Consider the following 25,092-nt stretch of genomic DNA (forward strand, 5'->3'; position numbering starts at 1 on the left):
TCATTCACGGCCTTCTGAAGATGTCTTTGAACAACCAGTTATACTTGCTCTTGTGACTCAATTACGGGAGTCTAGAAAATCTGAACACTGGTATGCTCAGTTTTTTTTTTTAAAGGTCAGTAGTAATGCAGAGTTATTGACGGATTCTGTATAGTGGACCCCTCCCCAACCAAAGACATTCTTCTCTAATGAGCCCATCTTTGAGAGCAATTGCACCATATTGAAATCACTCAGATATTTCACCAGATGCCCCCCTCCCTCCATGGAACTTCTCCCACTAATATTTAGCTCTCCTAAGAGGGCAGCCCCTGTTCCAGATGTGGTAACCCAAGCCCCAATAGTCCCACAATGGGAGGTGCCTAGATTACTCCAGCATATGGTGAAAATCCTACAAAAATGGCTTAATTGTTTAAAAGCATTATTTCTACTCATAATCCTATATGGAATGAGTTACAAACTATGTTTAATATAATACAATAGCACAGTTGGAAGGGACCTTGGAGGTCTTCTAGTCCAACCCCCTGCCTAGGCAGGAAGCCCTTTCAGACAAATGGCTGTCCAACATCTTCTTAAAGACTTCCAGTGTTGGGGCATTCACAACTTCTGGAGGCAACTTCTGTTCCACTGATTAATTCTTCTAACTGTCAGGAAATTCCTCCTCAGTTCTAAGTTGCTTCTCTCCTTGATTAGATTCGACCCATTTCTTCTTGTTCTGCCCTCAGGTGCCTTGGAGAATAGCTTGACTCCCTCTTCTTTGTGGCAACCCCTGAGATATTGGAAGACTCCTATCCTGTCTCCCCTGGTCCTTCTTTTCATTAAACTAGACATACCCAGTTCCTGCAACCGTTCTTCATAGGTTTTAGTCTCCAGTGCCCTAATCCTCTTTGTTGTTTGATGTTTTTCTGACTGGGGAGGACAAAGGGATGTTTGTGGGGAAAGTTGGATCAGAGACACCAGAGAATGCTAGAGATCTTCTGTTTCCCTTTGAAGATCCTATGTGGGATCCAAGCATCCCACAGATTTGAGGGAGTTATGAGAAGTCAGCAACTGAGTAGTTGCAGCTTTAATGGTTGTTATTCCAAAGAAGTAAACTTTAGGGAAGACCAACAACAATCTCCACAGATCTGGAAATGATGTTCTCTCTCTCTGTCTCTGTGTCTGTTCCCTCTAAGGTGCGCCCTCCACTCCTTTGGCCACCAATTTTGATCCAATTCGCAATTCGTATACTTTTTCTACCACCATCTCATCAAGCGGAATCACACACACACACACACACACATATGTGAGGAGGCTAAATTTTTTGGGGAAAGGATCAAAAAGTGGCTGGAGGCAATAACAGGTGTCAAAATAGAATGGAAACCTGATTTTTTTTAATTAAGAATAATGACTGCGAAATTCAAAAAAGAAATCCTGTATTTAATATTACATATAATTATGGCGGCAAGGATTGCCTTTGCCCAGAAATGGAAAAACAAATTAACTCCAAGTGAAGATGAAATAATAAGAAAGGTTATATGGATTGTGCTGAAATGGACAAACTAACTAAAGAAATCCAGGGAAAAGAAGAACCAGAATTCTACCAGATATGGGATAAATATATATATATATCTCCAAGTGGTTTAAATTTACAAGAGGTAATCAGCCAATATAGCAGACAGATGAGTAAAATAAGAGGGTTAAGAATGGTGAAATGCAAATGAAATATAATAGAAGGGGAAACAATATAAGTTGAGCGATATCGATTGGCAATTGCTATTAGAAAGAACAGGAAGCTCCTGTTCGTATTGTATTGTGTAAATGTGGTGTATATCTAAGTTTTGTGTGTGTGCGTGTTTTACATATTTGTAAATAAAATAATAATAAAAAAATATTTTAAAAAAATGATTGACAATAGTGACAATGAGGATACTGTTGGAACATGAAAAAGACAGGTTGATAAAAAAAGGGATCAATTGAGTCAAGGAAAGTAAAGGCCCATTCAAATGCCTCTTTAGCCCCATAGTTCAATTGGGGACCATTCAGGGGTGCAATTCAGCTGATTCTATCCAGTTCAGGTGAATCGGTAGCAGTGGTGGTAGGAGGCTCCGCCCTCTAGAAAGGAAGAAAGGAAGGAAGGAAGGAAGGAAGGAAGGAAGGAAGGAAGGAAGGAAGGAAGGAAGGAAGGAAGCCCTGCCCCCTGTGAAAAAAACTGAAGATGGAGCAGTGAATGAATAAACCATAAAAGCAACAAACAGTTAATGCGTAAGTAAGCTGAGGAGCAAGTTCTCAACTAAGGAAGAAATATAAGAAAGAAATATAAAAAGCTCAATATGCCAAAACACTTATTTTAATCTTCATTTAATTACTTGTAGTCTGATGTAACATCTTTTTAAAGTTAACGTTAGTTAGAAGAGATAGGGTACAAAACTTAAATAATAAAAAAATTGTACATTCATTTTGAAAAATAAATGCAATACTTGATTAATTTCATATCTTTATTTAAAATAGCTTTCGCATGGGCTGTGCTCCAGGACAGTCTGGATTTTATGATCAGCTTCATTTTACCTTCACTCCCCCCACCCCCCCACTTGCTCCCCAAACTGGCTGGGGGGGCTGGAGAAGCTCACTGTGTAAATGCTTTCCCAGTTGACATTCATGTCTGCAGGAACCAGGTGAGTGCAGCAGGGGGCGATGGAGCCCACCATTTGCCAAGGCAGAGAGGAGGAATGGACAGCTGGACAGCAAATGGACACCGGCCTTTCAGAGGCTGTGTGGACTCTGGCTCCCATCATCCCCAGCCAGGGATCTTCCTCCCTGCCCAGGGGCATTTTCCATCTGTTTGTTTGTTTCTAGAGTTCATTTATTTATATCCTGCCTTCCTTATTTTTATAAAGAACTCAAATTGACCACGATACTAAATTACTCCTCCTTCCTGTTTTTCCCAGCACAACAACCCTGTGAGGTGGGCTGGGCTGAAAGAGAAGGAGCGGCCCCAAAGTCACCCAGGAGTTTCTGTGCCTAAGGCGGGACTAGAACTCCCAGTCCCCCTGGATTGGACCAAAGTCACCCGGGGCTTCTGTGCCTAAGGTGGGACTAGAACTCCCAGTCCCCCCTGTGATTGGACCAAAGTCACCCGGGGCTTCTGTGCCTAAGGCGGGATTAGAACTCCCAGTTCCCCTGTGATTGGTCCAAAGTCACCCGGGGCTTCTGTGCCTAAGGCGGGACTAGAACTCCCAGTCTCCTGCTAGTCTGGTGCCTTCTGGCTCTCCTTCAGCTTCAGACTCTCTGGCGTTTTTCCCTCCCTGCAGACTCCTGAGAGGCTTGAGGAGGCCTTGAGGGGGAGAAGCCGAATCGCGATGGATGGCTTGAACTCCCAGCTCTTGACTAGGGGAGGGGGACCTGGAGAGGAGGGTGGGGGCTCCTGTGGAGCAGCTGAGGCCACACAGGCTCTCCCTTCTGGGCGTGACGGGGGTCCCTCCTTTGTCCCCCCGCAGGTGGAGGGATCCTTGGCCGACATCAAGAAGCAGCTTCAGGATGAAATGCTGCGGAGAGTGGATGCGGAGAACAGGCTGCAGACCCTGAAGGAGGAGCTGGACTTCCAGAAAAACATCTACAGCGAGGTGAGTCCCACAACCCTGAAGGGTCCCTTAGAGGTCATCTAGCCCAGTGTTTCCCAACCTTGACAACTTGAAGATGTCCGGACTTCAACTCCCAGAATTCCCCAGCCAGCATTCACGTATAAACAATTCAGTGTCTAGGACAGTGTTTCTCAACCTTGGCAACTTGAAGATGTCCGGACTTCAACTCCCAGAATTCCCCAGCCAGCATTCACGTATAAACAATTCAGTGTCTAGGACAGTGTTTCTCAACCTTGGCAACTTGAAGATGTCCGGACTTCAACTCCCAGAATTCCCCAGCCAGCATTCGCGTATAAACAATTCAGTGTCTAGGACAGTGTTTCTCAACCTTGGCAACTTGAAGATGTCCGGACTTCAACTCCCAGAATTCCCCAGCCAGCATTCGCGGATAAACAATTCAGTGTCTAGGACAGTGTTTCTCAACCTTAGCAACTTGAAGATGTCTGGACTTCAACTCCCAGAATTCCCCAGCCAGCATTCGCGTATAAATAATTCAGTGTCTAGGACAGTGTTTCTCAACCTTGGCAACTTGAAGATGTCCGGACTTCAACTCCCAGAATTCCCCAGCCAGCATTCACGTATAAACAATTCAGTGTCTAGGACAGTGTTTCTCAACCTTGGCAACTTGAAGATGTCCGGACTTCAACTCCCAGAATTCCCCAGCCAGCATTCACGTATAAACAATTCAGTGTCTAGGACAGTGTTTCTCAACCTTGGCAACTTGAAGATGTCCGGACTTCAACTCCCAGAATTCCCCAGCCAGCATTCGCGTATAAACAATTCAGTGTCTAGGACAGTGTTTCTCAACCTTGGCAACTTGAAGATGTCCGGACTTCAACTCCCAGAATTCCCCAGCCAGCATTCGCGGATAAACAATTCAGTGTCTAGGACAGTGTTTCTCAACCTTAGCAACTTGAAGATGTCTGGACTTCAACTCCCAGAATTCCCCAGCCAGCATTCGCGTATAAATAATTCAGTGTCTAGGACAGTGTTTCTCAACCTTAGCAACTTGAAGATGTCTGGACTTCAACTCCCAGAATTCCCCAGCCAGCATTCACGTATAAACAATTCAGTGTCTAGGACAGTGTTTCTCAACCTTGGCAACTTGAAGATGTCCGGACTTCAACTCCCAGAATTCCCCAGCCAGCATTCGCGTATAAACAATTCAGTGTCTAGGACAGTGTTTCTCAACCTTGGCAACTTGAAGATGTCCGGACTTCAACTCCCAGAATTCCCCAGCCAGCATTCGCGTATAAACAATTCAGTGTCTAGGACAGTGTTTCTCAACCTTAGCAACTTGAAGATGTCTGGACTTCAACTCCCAGAATTCCCCAGCCAGCATTTGCTGGCTGGGGAATTCTGGGAGTTGAAGTCCAGACATCTTCAAGTTGCTAAGGTTGGGAAACACTGATCTAGCCCAACCCTCCCCTTTCTAGGGCAGGAATCCTACTCCACCGCTGCTTGAAAGGGTTCCACAGCTCTCGTAGCCACGAATTCCCCCTTACTTTGAGTCGGGGGTCTCCCTCCGTAAAAGACCCACCCATTCTAAAATAATAAGCTTTATTATTAAGTTTCCTTATGAAATAAAAACAGAAGTTAGAAAAGGAAGAGACGGAAGAGACGGAGAGAAAAAAGTGGAGACTTCAAACTCTTTCCATGCAGGAAGTCCTGGAGTTACAGCAGTTCGTTTAGTGACGGCTTAAAGTTACAACGGCTGTGAAAAACGTGGTGTGGGTCTGTCCTTCCCGGGCATGACGGTGGCCTCCGTCCCCAGGGCCCTTCTTTCCTCAGCCCCTTTTGCAACCTGCTGACAGACAAAGTCAAACCCAGATTCACTTAACAACCTAGGTTGTTAACAACTGAAGTGATTCACTTAGCGACTGTGGCAAGAAAACTCATAAAATGGGGCAAAGCTCACTTAACAAACGTTTCACTTAGCAACAGAAATGTTGGGCTCAACAGTGGCCGTAAGTTGAGGACTACCTGTACAGTGGCAAAGAATCCCCCCCCCGCTTTACACTCCCCAATATTTCAAGCCATTTCAGTAATAATAGCTAATCACTAATCGTCCGAACCTAAGTGACAGAGAGCCCCTCTCCATGGGAGACTTGAACTCGCCACCCTGCCTTGGGCCAGGCAGTCAGCCCAGCTCCTGCAGCCTCTTCTCCCCACACCTGGGAACGGCCCCACAGAGGAGCTGGGGATCCTGGGGGCTGCAGGGTGGGGCTGGGGGGGGAAAGGGGTTGCGGTTGGGGGGGGGATTGTGCCTCCCTGCCAGTCCTGGGATGCCCTGCTCACCCTCTGCCCCCGGCAGGAGCTCCGTGAGAGCAAACGCCACCACGAGACACGCCTGGTGGAGACCCTGCTTGCCCTCCACCCTTTTGGGTTGGGATGGAAAGGGATTGGGGATCTGGGGCAGGGGTCTGCTCCCCCCTCCCTCCCGTCCAGGCCCCCACCCCTCTCTTGCCTTCCTCCCCCCCAGCTGGCGGCCAAGGAGGTGAAGCTGCGGGACCTGGAGGATTCCCTGTCCCGGGAGCGGGATACCAGCCGCCGTATCCTGGCGGAGAAGGAGCGGGAGATGGCCGAGATGAGGGCCCGAATGCAGCAGCAGCTGGACGAGTACCAGGAGCTGCTGGACATCAAGCTGGCCCTGGACATGGAGATCAACGCCTACCGCAAACTCCTGGAGGGCGAGGAGGAGAGGTGGGCGCCTGGGCAGCCTTTGCAAGCTAGGCAGACCACCTTGGCCTGGGGGGGGGCTTTGCCAAGCTGGGCAGCCCCCCCCCAGCACAGGCAGCCTGGGACCTTCAGGGGCGACCCGGAGAGTCTGCTGGGAAAAGGTCGCCCCCCTCACTGAGGAGACGGAAAGCCTTGGGGTCCAGATGTGGGGTTTGCCCGGCTTCCCCTCCTTTGGGGGGGAGCGTTTGGGGGCCCTTCTGGGACGGGTGGGGCAGAGACCCTTCGGGCAGCAAGGTCCACTTGGCCCGAGCGCTGCTTCCCCTGGCACCGAGGGTGGGCACTGCAGCCCTCCTGCCTGCTGTGGGCATCCCTGGGGAAGCGGCCTCTGCCTCAGCCCCCGGCCTCTCTTTCTCCCCCCCCCCAGGTTGCGCCTCTCCCCCAGCCCCTCCTCCCAGAAGAGCGGCTCCCGCAACCCGGGTCTCTTCCTCTGGACAAAGCGCCACCAAGAAAAGGAAGCTGGAGGACGGCGAGAGCCGCACCAGCTTCTCCCAGCATGCCCGCACCAGCGGCCGCATGGCTGTGGAGGAGGTGGACCTGGAGGGCAAGTTTGTCTGGCTGAGGAACAAGTCCAGCGAGGTGAGTGCTGGTGGCCAGAGGTCATTTTTTTTAGTCATTTATTTGATGTTTATAGGCCGCCCTTTTCCCTGAGGGGACTCAGGGCGGCTTACAGTTAATGGGAGGGGAGTGCAAGACAAAACACAAGAAAAAAAATGTGAATAAAAATAAACCAGTAAAACACAACATTCATTCAGCATTCGGGTGGGGCAAGGTTAGGGTCTTATCCCCAGGCCTGACGGGATAGCCAGATCTTGAGGGCTGTGCGGAAGGTCTGGATGGTGGTGAGGGTGCAAATCTCCACGGAAAGATCGTTCCAGAGCGTCGGAGCTGCAACTGAGAAGGCTCTCCTCCGCGTAGTCGCCAGTCGGCACTGACTGGCGGATGGAATTCGGAGGAGGCCTACTCTGTGCGATCTGATGGGACGAAGGGAGGTAATTGGCAGAAGGCGGTCTCTCAAATAGTCACATCCACTACCATGGAGGGCTTTATGGATGGTGAGTAGCACCTTGAAGCGCACCCGGAGATCAACAGGTAGCCAGCGCAGGTCACGGAGGATCGGTGTTATGTGGGCGAACCGTGGTGCGCCCATTATCACTCGCGCGGCCGCATTCTGGACTAGCTGAAGTCGCCGGATGCTCTTCAAGGGCAGCCCCATGTAGAGCACATTGCAGTATTCCAGCCTGGAGATCACAAGGGCTCGAGTGACCGTTGTGAGGGCCTCCCGATTCAGGTAGGGCCGCAACTGGCGTACCAGGCGAACCTGGGCAAATGCCCCCCTGGTCACAGCTGACAAATGATGGTCAAAAGTCAGCTGTGGGTCCAGGAGGACTCCCAAGTTACGGACCCTGTCTGAGGGGTGTAAATTTTGACCCCCCAGCCTGAGTGATGGAACGTTGGCCAAATTGTTGGGAGGGAAACACAACAGCCACTCGGTCTTGTCTGGGTTGAGTAGGAATAGGAATAGGAATAAGTTTATTTAAAGGCCGCCCTTTTCCCCGAGGGGACTCAGGGTGGCTAACAACTTATAGGGAGGGGATACAAACAGTGACATATAACGTAACACATAATTAAAAAAATAAACAACATTCATTCAACATTCGGGTGGGGGCGGATCAAATCTTTACCCCCAGGCCTGGCGGGATAGCCAGGTCTTAAGGGTTGCGCGGAAGGTCTGAAGGGTGGTGAGGGTACGATTCTCCACAGGGAGATCGTTCCAGAGGGTCGGAGCAGCTACTGAAGAGGCTCTCCTCCGCGTAGTGGCCAGCCGGCACTGGCTGGCAGATGGCACTCGGAGGAGGCCTAATCTATGAGATCTAATCGGTCTCGAGGAGGTAATCGGCAGGAGGCGGTCTCTCAAGTACCCAGATCCACTACCATGAAGGGCTTTATAGGTGGTAAGAAGCACCTTGAAGCGCACACGGAGATCAACAGGTAGCCAGCGCAGCTCGCGGAGGATAGGTGTTATGTGGGCGAACCGTGGTGCGCCCACAATCACTCGCGCGGCTGCATTCTGGACTAGCTGAAGTCGCCGGATGCTCTTCAAGGGCAGCCCCATGTAGAGCACATGGTGGTGATCAAAGGTCAGCTGTGGGTCCAGGAGGACTCCCAAGTTGCGAACCCTGTCTGAGGGGTATAAAATTTGGCCCCCCAGCCTGAGTGGTGGAACGCTAACCAAATTATTGGGAGGGAAACACAACAGCCACTCGGTCTTTTCCGGGTTGAGTACAAGCTTGTTAGCCCGCATCCAGTCCCTAACGGCCTCAAGACCCTGGCTCATCACATCCACCGCTTCATTGAGTTGGCACGGGGCGGACAGATACAGCTGCGTATCGTCCGCATATTGATGGTATCTGATCCCGTGCCTCCGAGTGATCTCGCCCAGCGGTTTCATGTAGATGTTAAATTGTATGGGGGACAGGACCGACCCCTGCGGCACCCCATATGTTAGGGGCCTCGTGGTCGATCTCTGTCCCCCCACCAACACCGACTGTGACCTGTCCGAGAGGTAGGAGGAGAACCACTGCAAAACAGTGCCTCCCACCCCCACCTCCCGCAGTCGTCGCAGAAGGATACCATGGTCGATGGTATCGAAAGCCGCCGAGAGGTCAAGAAGAACCAAGATGGAGGTGTGGCCTCCATCCCTGGCTCTCCAGAGATCATTGGTCAATGCGACCAAAGCGGTTTCTGTGCTGTAACCAGGTCTGAAGCCGGACTGGAAGGGGTCCAGGTAATCGGCTTCCTCCAAGGACCGCTGAAGCTGGTAGGCCACCATCTTCTCAACAACCTTCCCAATAAAGGGGAGGTTGGAGACTGGACGGTAGTTGTTAAGTACGGCTGGATCCAAAGATGGTTTCTTCAGGAGGTGTCTCACCACCGCCGTTTTAAGTGCGGCGGGGAAGTGCCCCTCCCGAAGTGAGGCAGTAGTAACCGCTTGGATCCAGCCCCGTGTCACCTCCCTGCTGTTAGCAACCAGCCAGGAGGGACACGGGTCCAGTACACAGGTGGAGGCACTCACAGCCCTCATGGCCTTGTCCACGTCCCCGGGGGTAACATCCTGAAACTCAATCCAGCGATGGTCTACCAGGTCGTCCACTCGTGCCTCGGCTGGATCTGCAAAGGTGGAGTCCAAATCCGACCGAAACCGAGCAACTTTGTCCGCCAAGAACTGGGCATAGTCTTCAGCCCTACCCTGCAAGGGGTCCCCCGTATCCCTCTTATTTAAGAAGGAACGGGTTATCCTAAACAGGGCGGCTGGACGGGACTAGTTTGCTAGCTCTCATCCAGTCCTTAACGGCCCCAAGACCCCGGTTCATCACGTCCACCGCTTCATTGAGTTGGCACGGGGCGGACAGATACAACTGTGTATCGTCTGCGTATTGATGGTATTTTATCCCGTGCCTCCGAATGATCTCACCCAGCGGTTTCATGTATATGTTGAATAGTAGGGGGGATAAGACCGAACCCTGCGGCACCCCATAAGTTAGGGGCCTCGGGGACGATCTCTGCCCCCCCACCAACACCGACTGCGACCTGTCCGAGAGGTAGGAGGAGAACCACTGCAAAACAGTGCCTCCCACTCCCACCTCCCGCAGTCGTCGCAGAAGGATACCATGGTCGATGGTATCGAAAGCCGCTGAGAGGTCGAGGAGAACTAGGATGGACGCATGGCCTCCATCTCTGGCTCTCCAGAGATCATCGGTCAATGCGACCAAAGCGGTTTCTGTGCTGTAACTGGGCCTGAAGCCGGACTGGAAGGGGTCAAGATAGCTAGCTTCCTCCAAGGTACGCTGAAGCTGGAAGGCCACCACCTTCTCAACAACCTTCCCAACAAAGGGAAGGTTGGAGACTGGACGGTAGTTATTAAGAACGGCTGGATCCAAGGATGGTTTCTTCAGGAGGGGTCTCACCACCGCCGCTTTAAGTGCGGCGGGGAAGTGCCCCTCCCGAAGGGAGGCGGTTAACCTCACTGCTGTTGGCAACCAGCCAGGAGGGACACGGGTCCAGTATACAGGTGGAGGCACTCACAGCTCGCATAGCCTTGTCCACATCCCCGGAGGCAACATCCTGAAACTCAACCCAGAGATGGTCTGCCAAGTTATCCCCCTGTGTCTCGGCTGGATCTGCGGGAGTGGAGTCCAAGTCCGACCGAAACCGAGCAACTTTGTCCGCCAAGAACTGGACATGCTCCTCAGCCTTACCCTGTAGGGTGTCCCCCGCCTCCCTCCTATTTAGGAGGGAGCGGGTTATCCTAAACAGGGCGGCTGGGCGGGACTCGGCGGACGCAACCAAGGTGGCAATGTGTGTTCTTTTAGTTGTCCTTAGTGCCCGGATGTATTCCTTGGTGCATGCTGTCAGAAGTGCTCGGTTCGATCCGGACCTATCGGACCTCCACAAGTGCTCTAGGCGTCTCCTCCGGCGCTTCATCTCCCGGAGCTCCTCGGTGAACCAAGGAGGCCTCCGGGATCCGCCGACCCGGAGGGGCCGTAGTAGCGCAATTCGGTCAAGAGACTCTGATGCTGCCGAGTGCCAGGCAGCAACAAGAGTCTCCGCCGAACTGTGGGCGAGAGTATCAGGAATAACCCCAAGCTCCGTCTGGAACCTTAAGGGGTCCATAAGTCGCCTGGGGCGGAACCACCTGGTCGGTTCCTCCTCCCTACGGTGGGGGTTTGGCCTCCGGAAGTCTAGCCTCAGTAGGAAGTGGTCTGACCACGACAGGGGTATGATCTCATTACTCCTCAGACCAAGATCACAAATCCACTGCTCCGAGAGGAATATGAGGTCGAGTGTGTGACCCGCTGAGTGGGTTGGGCCTCGGATTACCTGGGTCAAGTCCATGGCTGTCATGGAGGCCATGAACTCCTGCGCTCCATCAGAGTGTTCACCGAGCGAAAGCAAATTGAAGTCCCCCAGAACCATGAGCCTAGGGAACTCAATTGCTAGCTCGGCTACTGACTCGAGGAGTGAGGGGAGGGCTGCTGCAACGCAGTTGGGAGGCAGGTACGTTAGCAGCAGACCCACTTGACCCTTGAGGTCCAGCTTCACCAGTAGGGACTCACACCCGACTGGTGCAGCTCTGGAGCAGGGATCCTACGAGGTGCTAAAGACTCCCAGACAACAATAGTCACACCGCCACCCCTTCCCTGGGTTCTCGGCTGATGAAGCACCTGAAATCCGTCTGGGCACATCTCTACGAGGGGGACTCCTCCCTCCGTGCCCAGCCAGGTTTCAGTAATACATGCCAGATCTGCCCTCTCGTCTAAAATTAAGTCCCGGACGAGGGGAGCCTTGTGAACAACAGACCTGGCATTTAGCGACAACAGCCTGAGACCAGGGTCCTGATTACCCGCGCCATCTGGCCTCGGAGTGGGACTCATAGGGCCGGAAGGAGGGATCTCTGTGATGTAGCGAACCCTCCTTCCCCGGTAATGGCCAGCCCTAAAGTCCCCGCCATATCTGCCCCTCCCTGTTACGACCACAATGCTCCGACCCTCTCCCGTGGCAGTAGTCCCCCCAACCACCCCGGTGACCCCCGCATTCCCCGGCAGGTCCTCCGAATCAGACATACTCAGGCGCTCACACACACAATCCCCACATGATAATTAAAACACAAAAATACAACAATAATAACAATAAAAGTGGGATCATTCAATTCGCACATACAAGTCCCATACACTCACCATACCGTTTAAAAAAAATTGTGCAGCGTGCGAAAATGTTACAAAAGGTCATACAAAAGATATACAGAAGGGGAAGATGGCATGTCTTCCCTTCTTATGCAGTTGGAAAGGTCCCAAGAGTCAAGGCGGTTAAAAAGACCGCCTACGATGTTTAGTCTGGTTTGCCAACGATGTTGGGGAAGGCAAAGTCTAGGTGACTGAGATGGTTTCCCTGGGGTGGCGAAAAGTAATGTTGGTCGGGCAGATACAGTTTGTTCGCGCGTGTGGAAGCCCAGAGGATGTAATTGCAGAAAGGGTGGGTAGATGTTAATTAAAGAGGCGGTGAAGATAACAAACCAGCCAAAAGATGAAAAAAGTACCAGTAGTGGCCACAGGGGGGAGTCTAAAATAATAAACCAGCCCAAAGATGAAAAAAGTACCAGTAGTGGCCACTGGAGGGAGTCTAAGCTCCAGGTACCCTGCCTTTCCAGAGCAATGGCGTCCAATGTAGAAGAGTTCAGTGAATAGTTCTGTCGGACGTGGCTCTCTTGAGATGGCAACAGCAGCAAACAATAACCAACACAGCCAGCACAGCGAGGAGCCCGTCGTTGAAGTCCTGGGGTCACAGCCCCAGCAATTAAACAATAGATGGAAGCCGACGGAGGCAATGGCAAGATGTAAGATAAATGCCGTGCCAAAGGGGAAAAGGGAAAATCAGCTGGGCTGCGTTGCAAAGCTGCAGGGTTGTAGTGGGGGGAGAGAGCTAGTTCTCTAGTCCAGGTAGGCACTTCTATAGAATTCCCCACCCCCTGTTCGGGGCACAAGCCCACACGCCAACAATAAAAGTTATTTAATGAAAGACCAGGTCTCCCAGGGCAATGGGGCAGCTTCTCAAGGCGGCAAGGCCAAAACCACCGCCGCTCGCGTAAAGCCGCCGCCGCCGCCGACCAGCTGTTTAAGAAGATCGTCAAGGGAGGTAACACCGTCCAGGAGCCACCCAGAGGCAGCCCCCTCCTCAAATAATTACCTCCCCGGAAAGCCTGAGCGTTGGTATCTTGGAGGGACCCCTCCGTTCTCATGTCCGGGGTCTTGGTCACCTGAAGTCTTTTGTTTTTTGATTTCGATAGCCGGAGCGGTGAGACTCGGCAGCCATCTCCCATTCTCACGCATGCGCAGGAGCTGGTCCAGAAGTCCTGGGCAAGGAGGGCCGAGGAAGCCGTCTGCTCCTGGCGGCGGGGGTTAGGGGGGGCGTAAAGTCACCCAGTTGACCTTTGAGCTGCAAGAGGCAGCCGTGTCTTTGTAGGGCGGAGGCCCCCCAAGATCCTGTCGTGCAGCCCCCCTCTTTTTCAGGGGGCCCCTAAGAGTCGGATGGGATGGAAAAGGGAGGCGACGCAGCAGCTGAGAACAGCAAATTCTCATCTAGTTTGAAAATGGTGCTTTTTTATTTAAATGTGTTGCCCACCCAAGATAAATGGAAGAATTTAGGGTTTAATAGCAGAGAATCCCTGCAGCTGAGAGTTGAACTCTGAGCTGAGCTGTTTCCTTGCAGACGTCTCGTGACTCAACTAGGTAACATCATCAGTGCTGGATGGAAGTGGGCTTTGGTCTCTGTTCATGAACAGCAGCCTGCCCTGCCAGGGATTCTGGGGAGGGGGCATCTGTCTCCTTGGTGGTTCCTTGATTGAAGTATTGTTTTCTGCTTTTGTCTGGGGTTAATCCCTGCTTATCTGGGCGTTGCCTGCCAGAGGGGATGTGTTTGGTCTGATGAGGTCACCTAGTTGGGTCGTGAAACATCTGCAAGAAAACCACCAAGCTCAGAGGGCACCAAGGACCCCACAAAGCAGGTTTTGTTGAGGCTTCATGGCTACTTTTTAGAGCTAAGTGCCCCCCACCCACCCCGCAGCCCCCTGGGAGCTGGGAAAGGCGGTGGCTTCCCTCCCTCTGAGCCCATGGAGAGTCTCCTTGAGTTTGCAATGGTCACCTCCTGTGACGGTTGGAGTTTGGCTGGAGCCGAAGGCAGATTCCAGGCGCCCTTCCCTGCTTCAGAGAGAGACGGCCTTGCTTTGTGGCCCCCCCAGCGGAGTCTCTCTCTGGCTCCTGGTCAGGAGGAATGGAGAAGCTTTTTATATATAACTTCATTAAACTTTTGAAGAAGCCAGATGAAAACTAACCAGAACTACTGGAGTAGAGAGAGAAGGAAAAAGGAGAGAAGAAAAAGAGAAAGGCAGGAGTGCAGAAAAAGAAGTTAGAATTAATATTAAACTTCTGATTTTCTTTGACAAATGTAAATTGGCCTCTCACTCTCTGGTTGCAGCCTTCTATTTCTTTTCCCACCCTCAGAACTGCCTTCCTTTTGGTTGGCACAGCCCCCTCCTCCCCCCCCCAGCCTGCCTGGCATCTCTTGGGCCACCTAAGCCCCCTGAGATGCCCGCCATGCCTCCCCCTTTATGCCCCCTTAGGACCAGTCGCTGGGAAATTGGCAGATCAAGCGCCAGAATGGAGAAGACGCACCCATTTGCTACAGGTTCCCTCCAAAATTCACCTTGAAGGCCGGCCAGCTGGTCACGGTGAGCAGCAACGGTGGGCTTGGTGGGCAGGAATGGTTGGGAGCCCCCCCCCCCCGGTCCCTCTGGTGCCCATGCCAGCCGTGGGGAGGTACTCTGCAAGGGTCGTCAACGCAGTGGTTCCCAAACTTGGCAACTTTAAGACTTGCTCTGCTGGCTGGAGAATTCTGGGAGTTGAAGTCCACAAGTCTTAAAGTTGCCAAGTTTGGGAACCACTGTCTTACGGGATACAAATCTATTAAATCACAAATCTATTAAATCTATTAAACTTCCTTCCCCTGCAAGATCTGGGCTGCGGGCGCAGGAGTGTCCCACAACCCCCCCACGGACATGGTCTGGAAGAACCAAAGCTCCTGGGGGTCCGGTGACAGCTTACGCACAGCACTGCTGACCTCCAGCGGGGAGGTAAGGTGGCTGGGATTCGGGGGTTGGGTGGGCGCACAGCCCCACGACGTCTTCGTTGTGTGGGTGGGCAAAGGGGGTCAACCTTGGTGCCGGAAAGGGGACAGAGCATTATGGAATTAATTAATTCAATTAACCTAACTCTGGATTGCGTAATTAACCCCCCTGTCCAGAGTAACTCTGGGTGGCTTATAAATACAATCAAAGCGGAGCTAGAAAAACAGTGAGAAATATAGGAGGAGTTATAATTAACAAAAAAAATGGAATATTCTGGCTGCATAACTGTAAAAGGGCTGGGGGTGGGTGGGCTACGCTCCTCTTTGCCCCTCTGGGTTTCCTCTTTCCCTCATCAGGGGGATTCAGGCTCCCCCCCCCTAATTTTGTTGCCTAAAAATGCCCCTAAATCAATTCTGGAAATCCAGATAGGGAGCCTTGGTGACTCTCTCAATTCCCGTTTAATTTGGAGACAATTCCGAGCATGCAAAAACAATTACAGCGGTGTGTGTGTGTGTGTGTGTGTGACACATAGGACCCAAGGGGTTAATGAGTTGGGGGGGTGGGGTGCCAATGGAGGCATCCTGGCCCTTTTCTTGGGGGTGCCAGGACGGAAGGCGCTTTCCCCTCCTGGTCTGACTCAGGGCTTGGCTGAGGGTGGGGGGTCCTGGGTCGAAGGCAGGAGCCCCTCTTCTGCCCCCCCTGTTTTCCTGGCTCTTTCCCTCCCAAATCCCGCTGAGATGGGCTGGACCAGAAACAGCCCCCTCATTCCTCCCTCCCTGCAGGAGGTGGCCATGCGGAAGCTGGTGCGCACGGTTGTTGTCAATGATGACGATGAAGAGGATGATGAGGATGGCGCCCACGGCCACCATCACCATGTGAGTTTTGGGGGGAGGCGGAGGGGCCCCCCAAGGGCTGGCTTCCATGGGGAACAAGCACAACTCAGCAGCCATCCGGGGGGGGGGGGGTGTTTCCCAAATGCAAAGGCTCTGGCTGTGGGGCCAGGACTCCCCCGGGAGAAATTTTGGGGTTTTGTGTGACCGTGTTCTGCCCAGGATTTCTTCCGTCTTTTTGTCTGCAACGGAGATTAAGAGTCCGTTCAGAGGCCCCCAGTGACAGTGAAGGCAAGCAGACAGCCGAACTCAGCCTCAGTTTTAACAATAGTTTTCATTATTCTCAGGTGTAGAAACTGAAATATTTATACCAAGAAAGGAGAATCTTTTGTAGCTCAGAGCTGACACGAGGGATCCTGGGGGGTCTCCGAGTTTGCCCTTTTTCTTGCAGGCGTTTCAAGGAAGCTCCGGCAGCACCAAGGATCCCTGAAATCCTTGCCTGCCTTTCCTTGTTTTAAACAAAAGGGCCAAATAAATTGAGTAAAGCCAGTCCTTATTTATTGTTCATTTCATGGACTAAACTGACAGGCCGTCCGTGTCACAGACTCTGGGCAAACGTCCCCTCTGTGTGGAGTGGGTGGAAATGAGGAGATCTCGGGAATCCCAGGGTGGAACCTTCCCCAGCATTCACGGCTACTGAAAGAAAATACAAGACAAAGGCCTCTTAATCAAAGCCTGAAATGGGAAGAACGGAAGTTTTGCCTTTGTGTCCATTGGAGACTTCAGACCACGTTGCAAATTTAGCCTTCAGCTGGTTAACCTGCTCCCATTTAACAGGCTTGTAAATCTAACCAGTAAAGAGAGAAATGCGTTTAGCCTCAATTCCAGTGTACTATTTGTATTTGTATTGTATTTGTATTTATTAGTTTTGTATGCCGCCCGCTCTCGGAAGACTCCGGGCGGCTTACAATAAAAAGGGAGGGGGAACATATAAGACAATACAACAATTTAAAAGTACAGCAACATTCATAACTTAAAGTGGGGCTGGATACTTCAACAGCCCGAGGCCTGCCAGAATAGCCAGGTCTTAATAGCTTTACAGAAGGCCGGAAGGGTAGTAAGGGTCCGGATCTCAACCGGGCCGGAGCAGCCACAGAAAAGGCCCTCCCCCGAGGAGTTGCCAGCCGACATTGGCCGGCAGATGGAATCCGGAGGAGGCCTAGTCTGTGCGATCGAATCGGCCTTTGGGAGGTAATTGGTCCCTCAGGTACCCAGGTCCAATGCCATGTAGGGCTTTATAAGTAACAACCAGCACCTTGAAGCGTGTCCGGAGACCAATGGGCAGCCAGTGCAGCTCGCGGAGGATAGGTGTAACGTGGGTGTACCTGGGTGCACCCACAATTGCTCGAGCGGCTGCATTCTGGACTAGCTGAAGTCTTCGAACACTCTTAAAGGGCAGCCCCATGTAGAGCGTACTCTTTTATTTCTGGAATAATTAAATTATGCCAATTACCTCCTCGAGACCCATTAGATCTCATAGATTAGGCCGCCTCCGAGTGCCATCCGCCAGCCAGTGCCGGCTGGCCACTACGCGGAGGAGAGCCTTTTCAGTAGCAGCTCCGACCCTTTGGAACGATCTCCCCGTGGAGATTCGTACCCTCACCGCCCTCCAGACCTTCCGCGCAGCCCTCAAGATCTGGCTATCCCGTCAGGCCTGGGGGTAAAGATTATAATTCGCCCCCACCCGAATGCTGAATGAATGTTGCTTATTTTTTTAATTACATGTTATGTTATATGTCATTGTATGTATCCCCTCCCATATAAGTTGTTAGCCGCCCTGAGTCCCCTCAGGGAAAAGGGCGGCCTATAAATAAACTTATTCTAATTCTATTCTAATTCTAAATGTAACACTGGGCTGGGCTGTGTTTTAAAAAGACATCGCGGGCTCCGGAGGAAGCCGGGGGGGGGGGGATCAAAAGGGCCAAGTAGGAATCTGATAGAAGAGAATAATTTTAGTTCAGGGTTGAACTGTGGGGGTCTTGGAGCTCTCTGGCCTTGGTGCTTTTCTGCGCTGATGAAGTTACCTAGTTTGGTAATGAAACATCCAGGTTCACAGAGCACCAAGGAGCCCCCAGATCCGAATCCAGCATCTCCAGCCCCAGGTGGGGTCTCGGTCCGGGTGGCGCCAAGCTCTGCTTCTTCCCCTCTTCCTCCCTTCTCCAGAGCCACTGCAGTGCCAGCGGAGATCCGGGCGAGTACAACCTGCGTTCTCGCACAGTGTTGTGTGGCACATGTGGGCAGCCGGCAGAGAAGTCATCCGGGGGCACGAATGTGGGCACCAGCATCATGTCCACCGGCTCCTCCTCCTCCAGCTTGACCATCACGCGCAGCTACCGCAGTGGAGGCACCAGCCTCGGGGAGAGCCTCCTGCCCCGCACCTACATCCTGGGCAGCTCCACCCCACGCCAGCAGGTCAGTCTGGGGGCGCCCCAGCGGGCATGTGTGATCCTGGGCCGGAGAAGGAGGGGGCTTTGTGGTGGGAGGCCTCCGATTCTGAGTGCCCCCCTTCCTTCCCTTGCGGGGAAGCTCCTGAGACCGATCACTGTGCACTGTCAGTCCTTCCAGGGAGGCAGAGAGATGGCTGTGGGCATCCCAGGGCTCTGTGCCACACGGGGCTCCTCAGCCAGGGCATTTGGGGAAGGCCGGGATGGTCCCCACTGAACAGCAGGCGTGGGGTGGGCTGAAAACCCTGAAAGGATGCAACCTTCACACGAGAACAGTCAACTCCACTTGGCTTTGTGCCCAGGCTTAGCGTATGCGTTGTCTGGCATGGAATTCGGTCTCCGGCTTGAACAGGGGTTGGACTAGAAGACCTCTGAGCTCCCTTCCTGACTGAGTCCCCAAATCATGCGAACACAAGGATGCACCCGTGTGCTCCCAACCCCCCCAATGCAATGTGTGCGTGGCTGCCGCGCATATGTAGCCCCGCGCATACATGCACACATCTCCTGCATATGACATGTGGCCCCTGCATGTGCCCCCCCCCTCTGCATGTGCCCTGCCCCCCCCTCTGCGCATTCATGGCAGAACCCGAAGACCCGCTGGCCTGTTGGAAGCGCATGCACAAGCGTGGCGGAGCTGAGCTGGGGCTTGGCCACAAGAGGGCGCCGCATGCCACAGGTTAGCCTTCAGGGGCCTAAAGCAGGAGGACAGCCGTGTGTGTGCGTGTGTGTGCATGCAGTGGGCGGAGCCAGTCTGGCCAGCCAGCCCACCGCCCACAGACCCCCCCGCCCCTCCGCCAAACAAACGGAAATGGTCTCGGCTGGGGCTGCTCAGTGGCTGCACTGGGGGGGGGGCTGTCAAAGACCCCCCTGAGGTGGGAGACCTTTTATGCAGAAAACTTTGCCGTTTGGAAAATGGTCTCGGCGATTGTCTCCCCGGAGGTTTGGTCACACAGAGGCAGCCTTAGCTCTGGGGAAGGGCCTGTTCTTCCCCTGGGCAGGCAGGTCCACGTGTCCCTCCCCATAAGCCTTTTGGACTGGCAGCCACGCCTGCCTCTCCCACAACTCGCTTGCTGGCATTTTGAGGGAGGCCCGGTTCTGGATCGGCCCTGAACCTAGAATGAGGGAGAAATGTCCTGATTGCGAGAACAATTCCTCCGTGCTTCGTCCCTGGAGGCTCTTAAGTAGCGATCGGGGGGGGCCATTTGCGTGGAACGGAAGAGGGTCTCTTGCTTGGGGAGGGGGCTGGGCTAGATGACCTCTGAGGTAGCTTCTGACTCTATGTCAGTCTTCTCTCTCTCTCTCCCCTCTTAGGGTCCTTCAAACTGCAGCATCATGTAATCGTCCGACGTTCCCGACATGCACTCAAATCTGCTTTATGGAGCTCTCTGTCCTTTACATGCTCAGAAAAAGAGGAAACCATTTTTAAAAGAAGTTATTTTCTATGCAAGAATTTATACTTTATTACATATATCTATATCTATATATCTCTATATAAATATGCTAAAGATGCTTCAGGATTTTTAAGGGGGTGGGGGGGGGTCTTTTTTCTATCTCAAAGGTTTAAAAGGAAGTTTAAAACCTGCCAAAGAGGTGAATCTATTACTGCCAAAAAGGAAAAAAGTCCTAGAATTGTCATATGTTTCTTCTAGTAAGGGGGAGCCTGCAAAAGGACAGGATCCGTCTGTGTGTGTGCTTGAATACCAAAGTTTTCTTTGAAAAACGAATCAAAAATCACAAAGTTTTTCTCCTCCTTCTGGGCCACCGTTTGTCAACTTCACCAACTTCATTAAGGGGGGGGGGGACTTTAACTCCCAAGAATTCCCCAGCCAGTCCCCCCCCTGTCCATCTTAAAGTTGGTGGGGTTGTGAAACTCTCTTCCAGGGAAATCTCTTTAAATCTGTTGCACTTAACCTTCTCCCTGTGGGGGGGGAGGGTGTTGACCACTAACTAACCATGGTTAACTTCTGCCTTGCTTCCCAGCGATTCCTGCGCTTGAGCAAAAGAGTCCAACTCTTTTGAAGAATCTACAAGCCAAGAGTTGACCTTCGTTTACATCTTGAAAATGGGAGGGAGACCTTCAGACGGAACCCGTTTTGGGTTGCAATGATACTTGAGGGATGCCCCCTGTTGAACCCAGGGTCCTCAGCCCTGGCAGGTTTAAGGCGGAGGAACTTCAACTCCCAGAATTCCCCAGCCAGTATGGGGGACTCCGGGGAGTCGAGTTTTAAAATTGCCACGTTTGAGAAACGTGAATTTAACCTCGTGTCCTCAGTCCCCTCCGGCCCAAATCAGGTTGTTTAATACCTGCATTAAAACACTTTAGGAGGTGGACATTCAGGGATTCTCCAATTAAAATCCAGATTGCCCTGACTTTAGAACTTCTAGAATGTCTGCTTCTACATAGTCTCCATTGACTCCATTTGGACAGAACCAGCGGAGATGCCGAGGGAGGGTCTTGCTCAGATTTCCTGGAATGAGTTCCAGCTTGTCACCCCTGAGGAAGTGGACGAGGCCGTGGGAGCGATGAGTGCCTCCACCTGTTTGCTGGACCCGTGTCCCTCCTGGCTGGTCTCGACCAGCAGGGAGGTAACACGAGGCTGGCTCCAGGGGATCACGAACACGTCTCTGCAGGAGGGATCTTTCCCGCAGCCCCTGAAGGAGGCGGTGGTAAGACCCCTCCTCAAGAAGCCTTCTCTGGACCCAGCTATTCTTAAAAACTATCGTCCGGTCTCCAACCTCCCTTTTCTAGGGAAGGTTGTTGAGAGGGTGGTGGCCCTTCAACTCCGACGGACCTTGGATGAAGCAGATTACCTAGACCCTTTTCAGTCTGGTTTCAGGCCTGGATACTGCACTGAAACCACCTTGGTCGCACTGACCGATGATCTCTGGTGGGCCAGGGATAGAGGACATTCCTCTCTCCTAGTGCTCCTTGACCTCTCAGCGGCCTTCGATACCATCGACCATGGTATCCTTCTGCGACGGCTGGAGGAGGTGGGAGTGGGAGGCACCGTTCTATGGTGGTTCTCCTCTTACCTCTCCGACAGGTCACAGTCGGTGTTGGTTGGGGGGCAGAGGTCGACCCCTAGGCCCCTTAATTATGGGGTGCCGCAGGGGTCGGTCTTGTCCCCCCTCCTATTTAATATCTACATGAAGCCACTGGGTGAGATCATTCGTCGGCACGGGATTAAATACAATCAGTACACGGACGACACACAGTTGTATCTTTCCGCCCCATGCCAACTCAGGGTAGCGGTGGAAGTGATGTGCCAGTGCCTGGAAGCTATTAGGGTCTGGATGGGAGTGAACAAACTCGCACTCAATCCCAACAAGACCGAGTGACTGTGGATGTTGCCCCCTAAGGACAGCCCAGGTAGTCCGTTCCTAAGCCCAGGGGGAGAAAATTTGCTCCCCTCAGAGAGGGTCTGCAACTTAGGGGTCCTCCTGGATCCGCAACTGACGTTAGAACATCACCTGTCGGCTGTGACCAGGGGGGCCTTCGCCCAGGTTCGCCTGGTGCACCAGTTGCGGCCCTATTTGGATCAGGAGGCACTTCAAACGGTCGGTCACGCCCTCGTCACCTCAAGACTTGACTACTGTAATGCGTTCTACGTGGGGCTGCCCCTGAAAAGTGTTCGGAGACTACAATTAGTCCAGAATGCAGCCGCACGAGCGATACTGGGTGTACCAAGATACACCCACACTACACCTATCCTCCGTGAGCTGCACTGGCTCCCTATCGGTCTCCGAGCACGATTCAAGGTGCTGGTTATTACTTTTAAAGCCCTACATGGCCTGGGACCCGGATATCTGCGAGACCGTCTTCTGCCGCATACCTCCCAACGGCCGATAAGATCGCACAGGGTGGGCCTTCTCCAGGTGCCGTCAGCCAGACAATGTCGGCTGGCGGCTCCCCGGGGGAGGGCCTTCTCTGTAGCCGCCCCGACCCTATGGAATGAACTACCCCCAGAGATCCGGACCCTCCCCACTCTCATGGCCTTCCGAAAGGCTATCAAAACCTGGCTATTCCGGCAGGCCTGGGGCTGTTGACCTCTTGACCGAGGTCCAGCCCCGATTAGACTGGGTGCATGATGTGGTTTTTTAATTTGTTTTCCTCCGTTTTTTTTAACTCTTCACTTTTTAAAATTTATTTTCTGTAAGCTGCCCGGAGTCCTTCGGGATTGGGCGGCCTATAAATTTATTAAATCAAATCAAATCAATTGTCCTCTGTTCAAAAATCCCAGGTCTTTCAGGAATCCCCCTCCCTCTGGTTCCATTGAGGATGACGTCCTACTTCTTAAATGAAGTTTGATTTCACTCCCCCTGCAGAAAAGCTGGTCCGTTGTCCAAATCCATCCACCTGATGGGAAATTAAGCGGACAGCCCCTCTTCTGCTTCAAGGAATAATGTTGAGTAGAGACGTTTCCCTTTGGAAGAAGAGAAGCTGCCTTAGAGGGTTTGCTTCTGCAGCAATGCTGACCTCTCCGCCCGGCCCCCCTTGCCCAGCCCTACGCATGGCACACGGTGCCTGAGCCTGTCTAGAGTGCCTTGCCAAGGGGAGGGGTGTAGAAGTGGGCTCCCTGCGTCTGTCAGGGGAACGCCTGGGCTTCAGGCCGCCTTCCAGGGCGCAGGAATGGTGAGGATGGGCTTGGGAAAAGTGCCCTCAACTGCCTGCTGTGGGATCGGCTGTTTCTAGTCAAGGGGGGAAATGTGGGTCTTTGAGGCAGAGCGGATGCCTTTTGGCCAGGGGAGGGGGAGGGGCCAGCTGTGCTTTCCAAAAGCCCCCCCCCCACTCTGCTCCACCAGGAGGACCGGACCATGTCGTCTCCTGGGCTTGGAGCAGAGATCTGCAGCCTCGTGTGGTGCCTTGAGGTCTGGTTAAGTTTGGGAAACGTAGTTCTTGTATGCGGTTTGGGACTGGAAGCCTTACCTTAAACCAGTGGTTCCCAAACTTGGCAACTTTAAGACTTGTGGACTTCAACTCCCAGAATTCTCCAGCCAGCAGAGCTTAAAGTTTGGGAACCCCTGCCTTAAACCTTTGCTGGCTGGGGAATTCTGAAAGTTGGCCAGATGGAGAAACACTGGTTTAAGGTCATGTTCTTCAACCTGATGCTCCTCAGCCTTTGATGGGTAGCTGGCTTCCTGACCCATGGATCTCTTCCTTGGACACCTCCCACCCCAGAGGATCCATGGATGGGATCCTGCCCCCCCCCCCGAGTCCCTTTGGATGGGCCCTTCTCCCCCTTTGAGAATTTGCTGGGAAACGGTGGACCCTCCTATGGGGAAGGACTTCTCACCAAGGATGATGGTTCCCCCGACTCTGCACGGCTTCCCAGGGAGGAGGAAGAGCTGCAGGGTTCCTCTAGAGGCACCCCTAGACTTCCTCTGCCCCCCTTCACGTACGTCCCATATGCCTGGAGGGAGCCAATCCTGAGCCTCACCCCCACCCCCTAACCTGTCCTGCCCAGTTGGCCCAGAGGAGATGGTTCTTTGCCTCTCTGCTTCCAGCTGGGATTGCAGTAGGAACCAGCTCTGGTCCCTCTGACTTCTGCATCCCACGGGGGTCCCCCCAGCCCCCCTTTTCTCCTGCCCTTGATCTCGTTTGCACTTGGAGAGAGGCGCCTTTTGAAAGCTCTTTCCTCAGGAACCCTGGCAGGAGGGAGACCCCCGGCTGCTGAGGGGCGCCCTGCCTCCTTCGTGGGGAGAGCAAGCCTGCCTTTAAACTGGGGGTGGGGTGGGAAAGGAGGAGGGGGCACCAACTAAACCAGCCTACTGCTTGCTCCTGCCTGGTGCAGATGCTTTTACTGATTGAGGAGGGGTCTTTGCTCCAGCTGGACGCTCTTTCTCCATCCTTCTCGGAAAGCTCTCCCCTCCCCCAGCAGCCCCTCCCTTTTTCATTGTGCTGTTAACTTGGGGTGCTGTTGGGGGAGGGGTCTGCCAAGGGATGCTTTGTGCTCTGATGGCAACTGTGCAGTATTTGTATTTTTTAAAACCAATATAGTCATCCAAAACTACGGCTGTTGTGTTTCTTTCAATGGGAATGGGGGTGGTCTCTTTGGGGGGGGGCTGTTGGTGGGGAGGGTTGCTTGGCTTGAGGTCCCCCATCCCACGCGGGGCTCCCCAGGGAGGCAGGGAGGGGGATCACTCATCACGCTGCCTCTGCACACACAACCACACCTGTTGGGCTGCCGTCCCAGGCTGGAGGAGGCGGAAGGAAGGTGGCCTCCAGAGGACGGGAGACCCCAGACCTGATACCGTCAGTAGGGAAGAACCCCCCCCCCACCAGCCCCACTGCTGACTTTTCTTGCCACTCTTTTCAAGTGATTCACTGCAATTTTAAGTGAGTAACGTGGTTGTTAAATGAGCCTGGCTTCCCCATTTGAATTCGCTTGTCGGAAGGTCGCAAAAGGGGATCTCGTGACCCCGGGACAGTGCGACCGTCGTAAATATGAACCCGTTACCCGGCATCTGGAGTTTGATCGCGTGACCGTGGGATGCTGCAGTGGTCAGAAGGGGACAAATGGAAATGTCACTAAATGGTCGCTAAATGAACCGTTATAAGTCCAGGACTCATCCGATGGGAGAGGAGAGTCACTGAGCGTTGTGTAAAAGCAATTCGGTTCTTGGCTCTTTTCAACAACTTTGATGACTTCTGAGTTTCTTTGGTGCAGTAGATCAGCTTTGCTGGCTGAGGAACTCTGGGAGTTGAAGTCCAGAGCTCTTAAAGT

The 25,092-nt window shown here is 52.8% G+C and overlaps 2 long non-coding RNA genes and 1 pseudogene across 2 annotated transcripts; 2 read left to right on the plus strand and 1 right to left on the minus strand.

Annotated features, from left to right (window-relative positions):
• Positions 1–3,173: 3,173 nt before the first annotated feature.
• Positions 3,174–16,121, plus strand: LOC116520198 (annotated as a pseudogene).
• Positions 16,122–16,428: 307 nt separating this feature from the next.
• Positions 16,429–18,036, minus strand: LOC116519992. The gene is made up of 2 exons (XR_004256708.1): positions 17,948–18,036; positions 16,429–16,559 (listed from the first exon to the last, which is right to left on the minus strand). It is a non-coding gene; the product is annotated as an uncharacterized LOC116519992 (long non-coding RNA).
• A 192-nt stretch (positions 18,037–18,228) lies between these two features.
• LOC116519985 lies at positions 18,229–20,713 on the plus strand. Its single transcript, XR_004256702.1, has 2 exons — positions 18,229–18,335; positions 19,679–20,713. It is a non-coding gene; the product is annotated as an uncharacterized LOC116519985 (long non-coding RNA).
• Positions 20,714–25,092: the final 4,379 nt, after the last annotated feature.

The sequence above is a fragment of the Thamnophis elegans genome, chromosome 17, assembly GCF_009769535.1.
Source record: "Thamnophis elegans isolate rThaEle1 chromosome 17, rThaEle1.pri, whole genome shotgun sequence".
Lineage (NCBI taxonomy): Eukaryota > Metazoa > Chordata > Lepidosauria > Squamata > Colubridae > Thamnophis > Thamnophis elegans.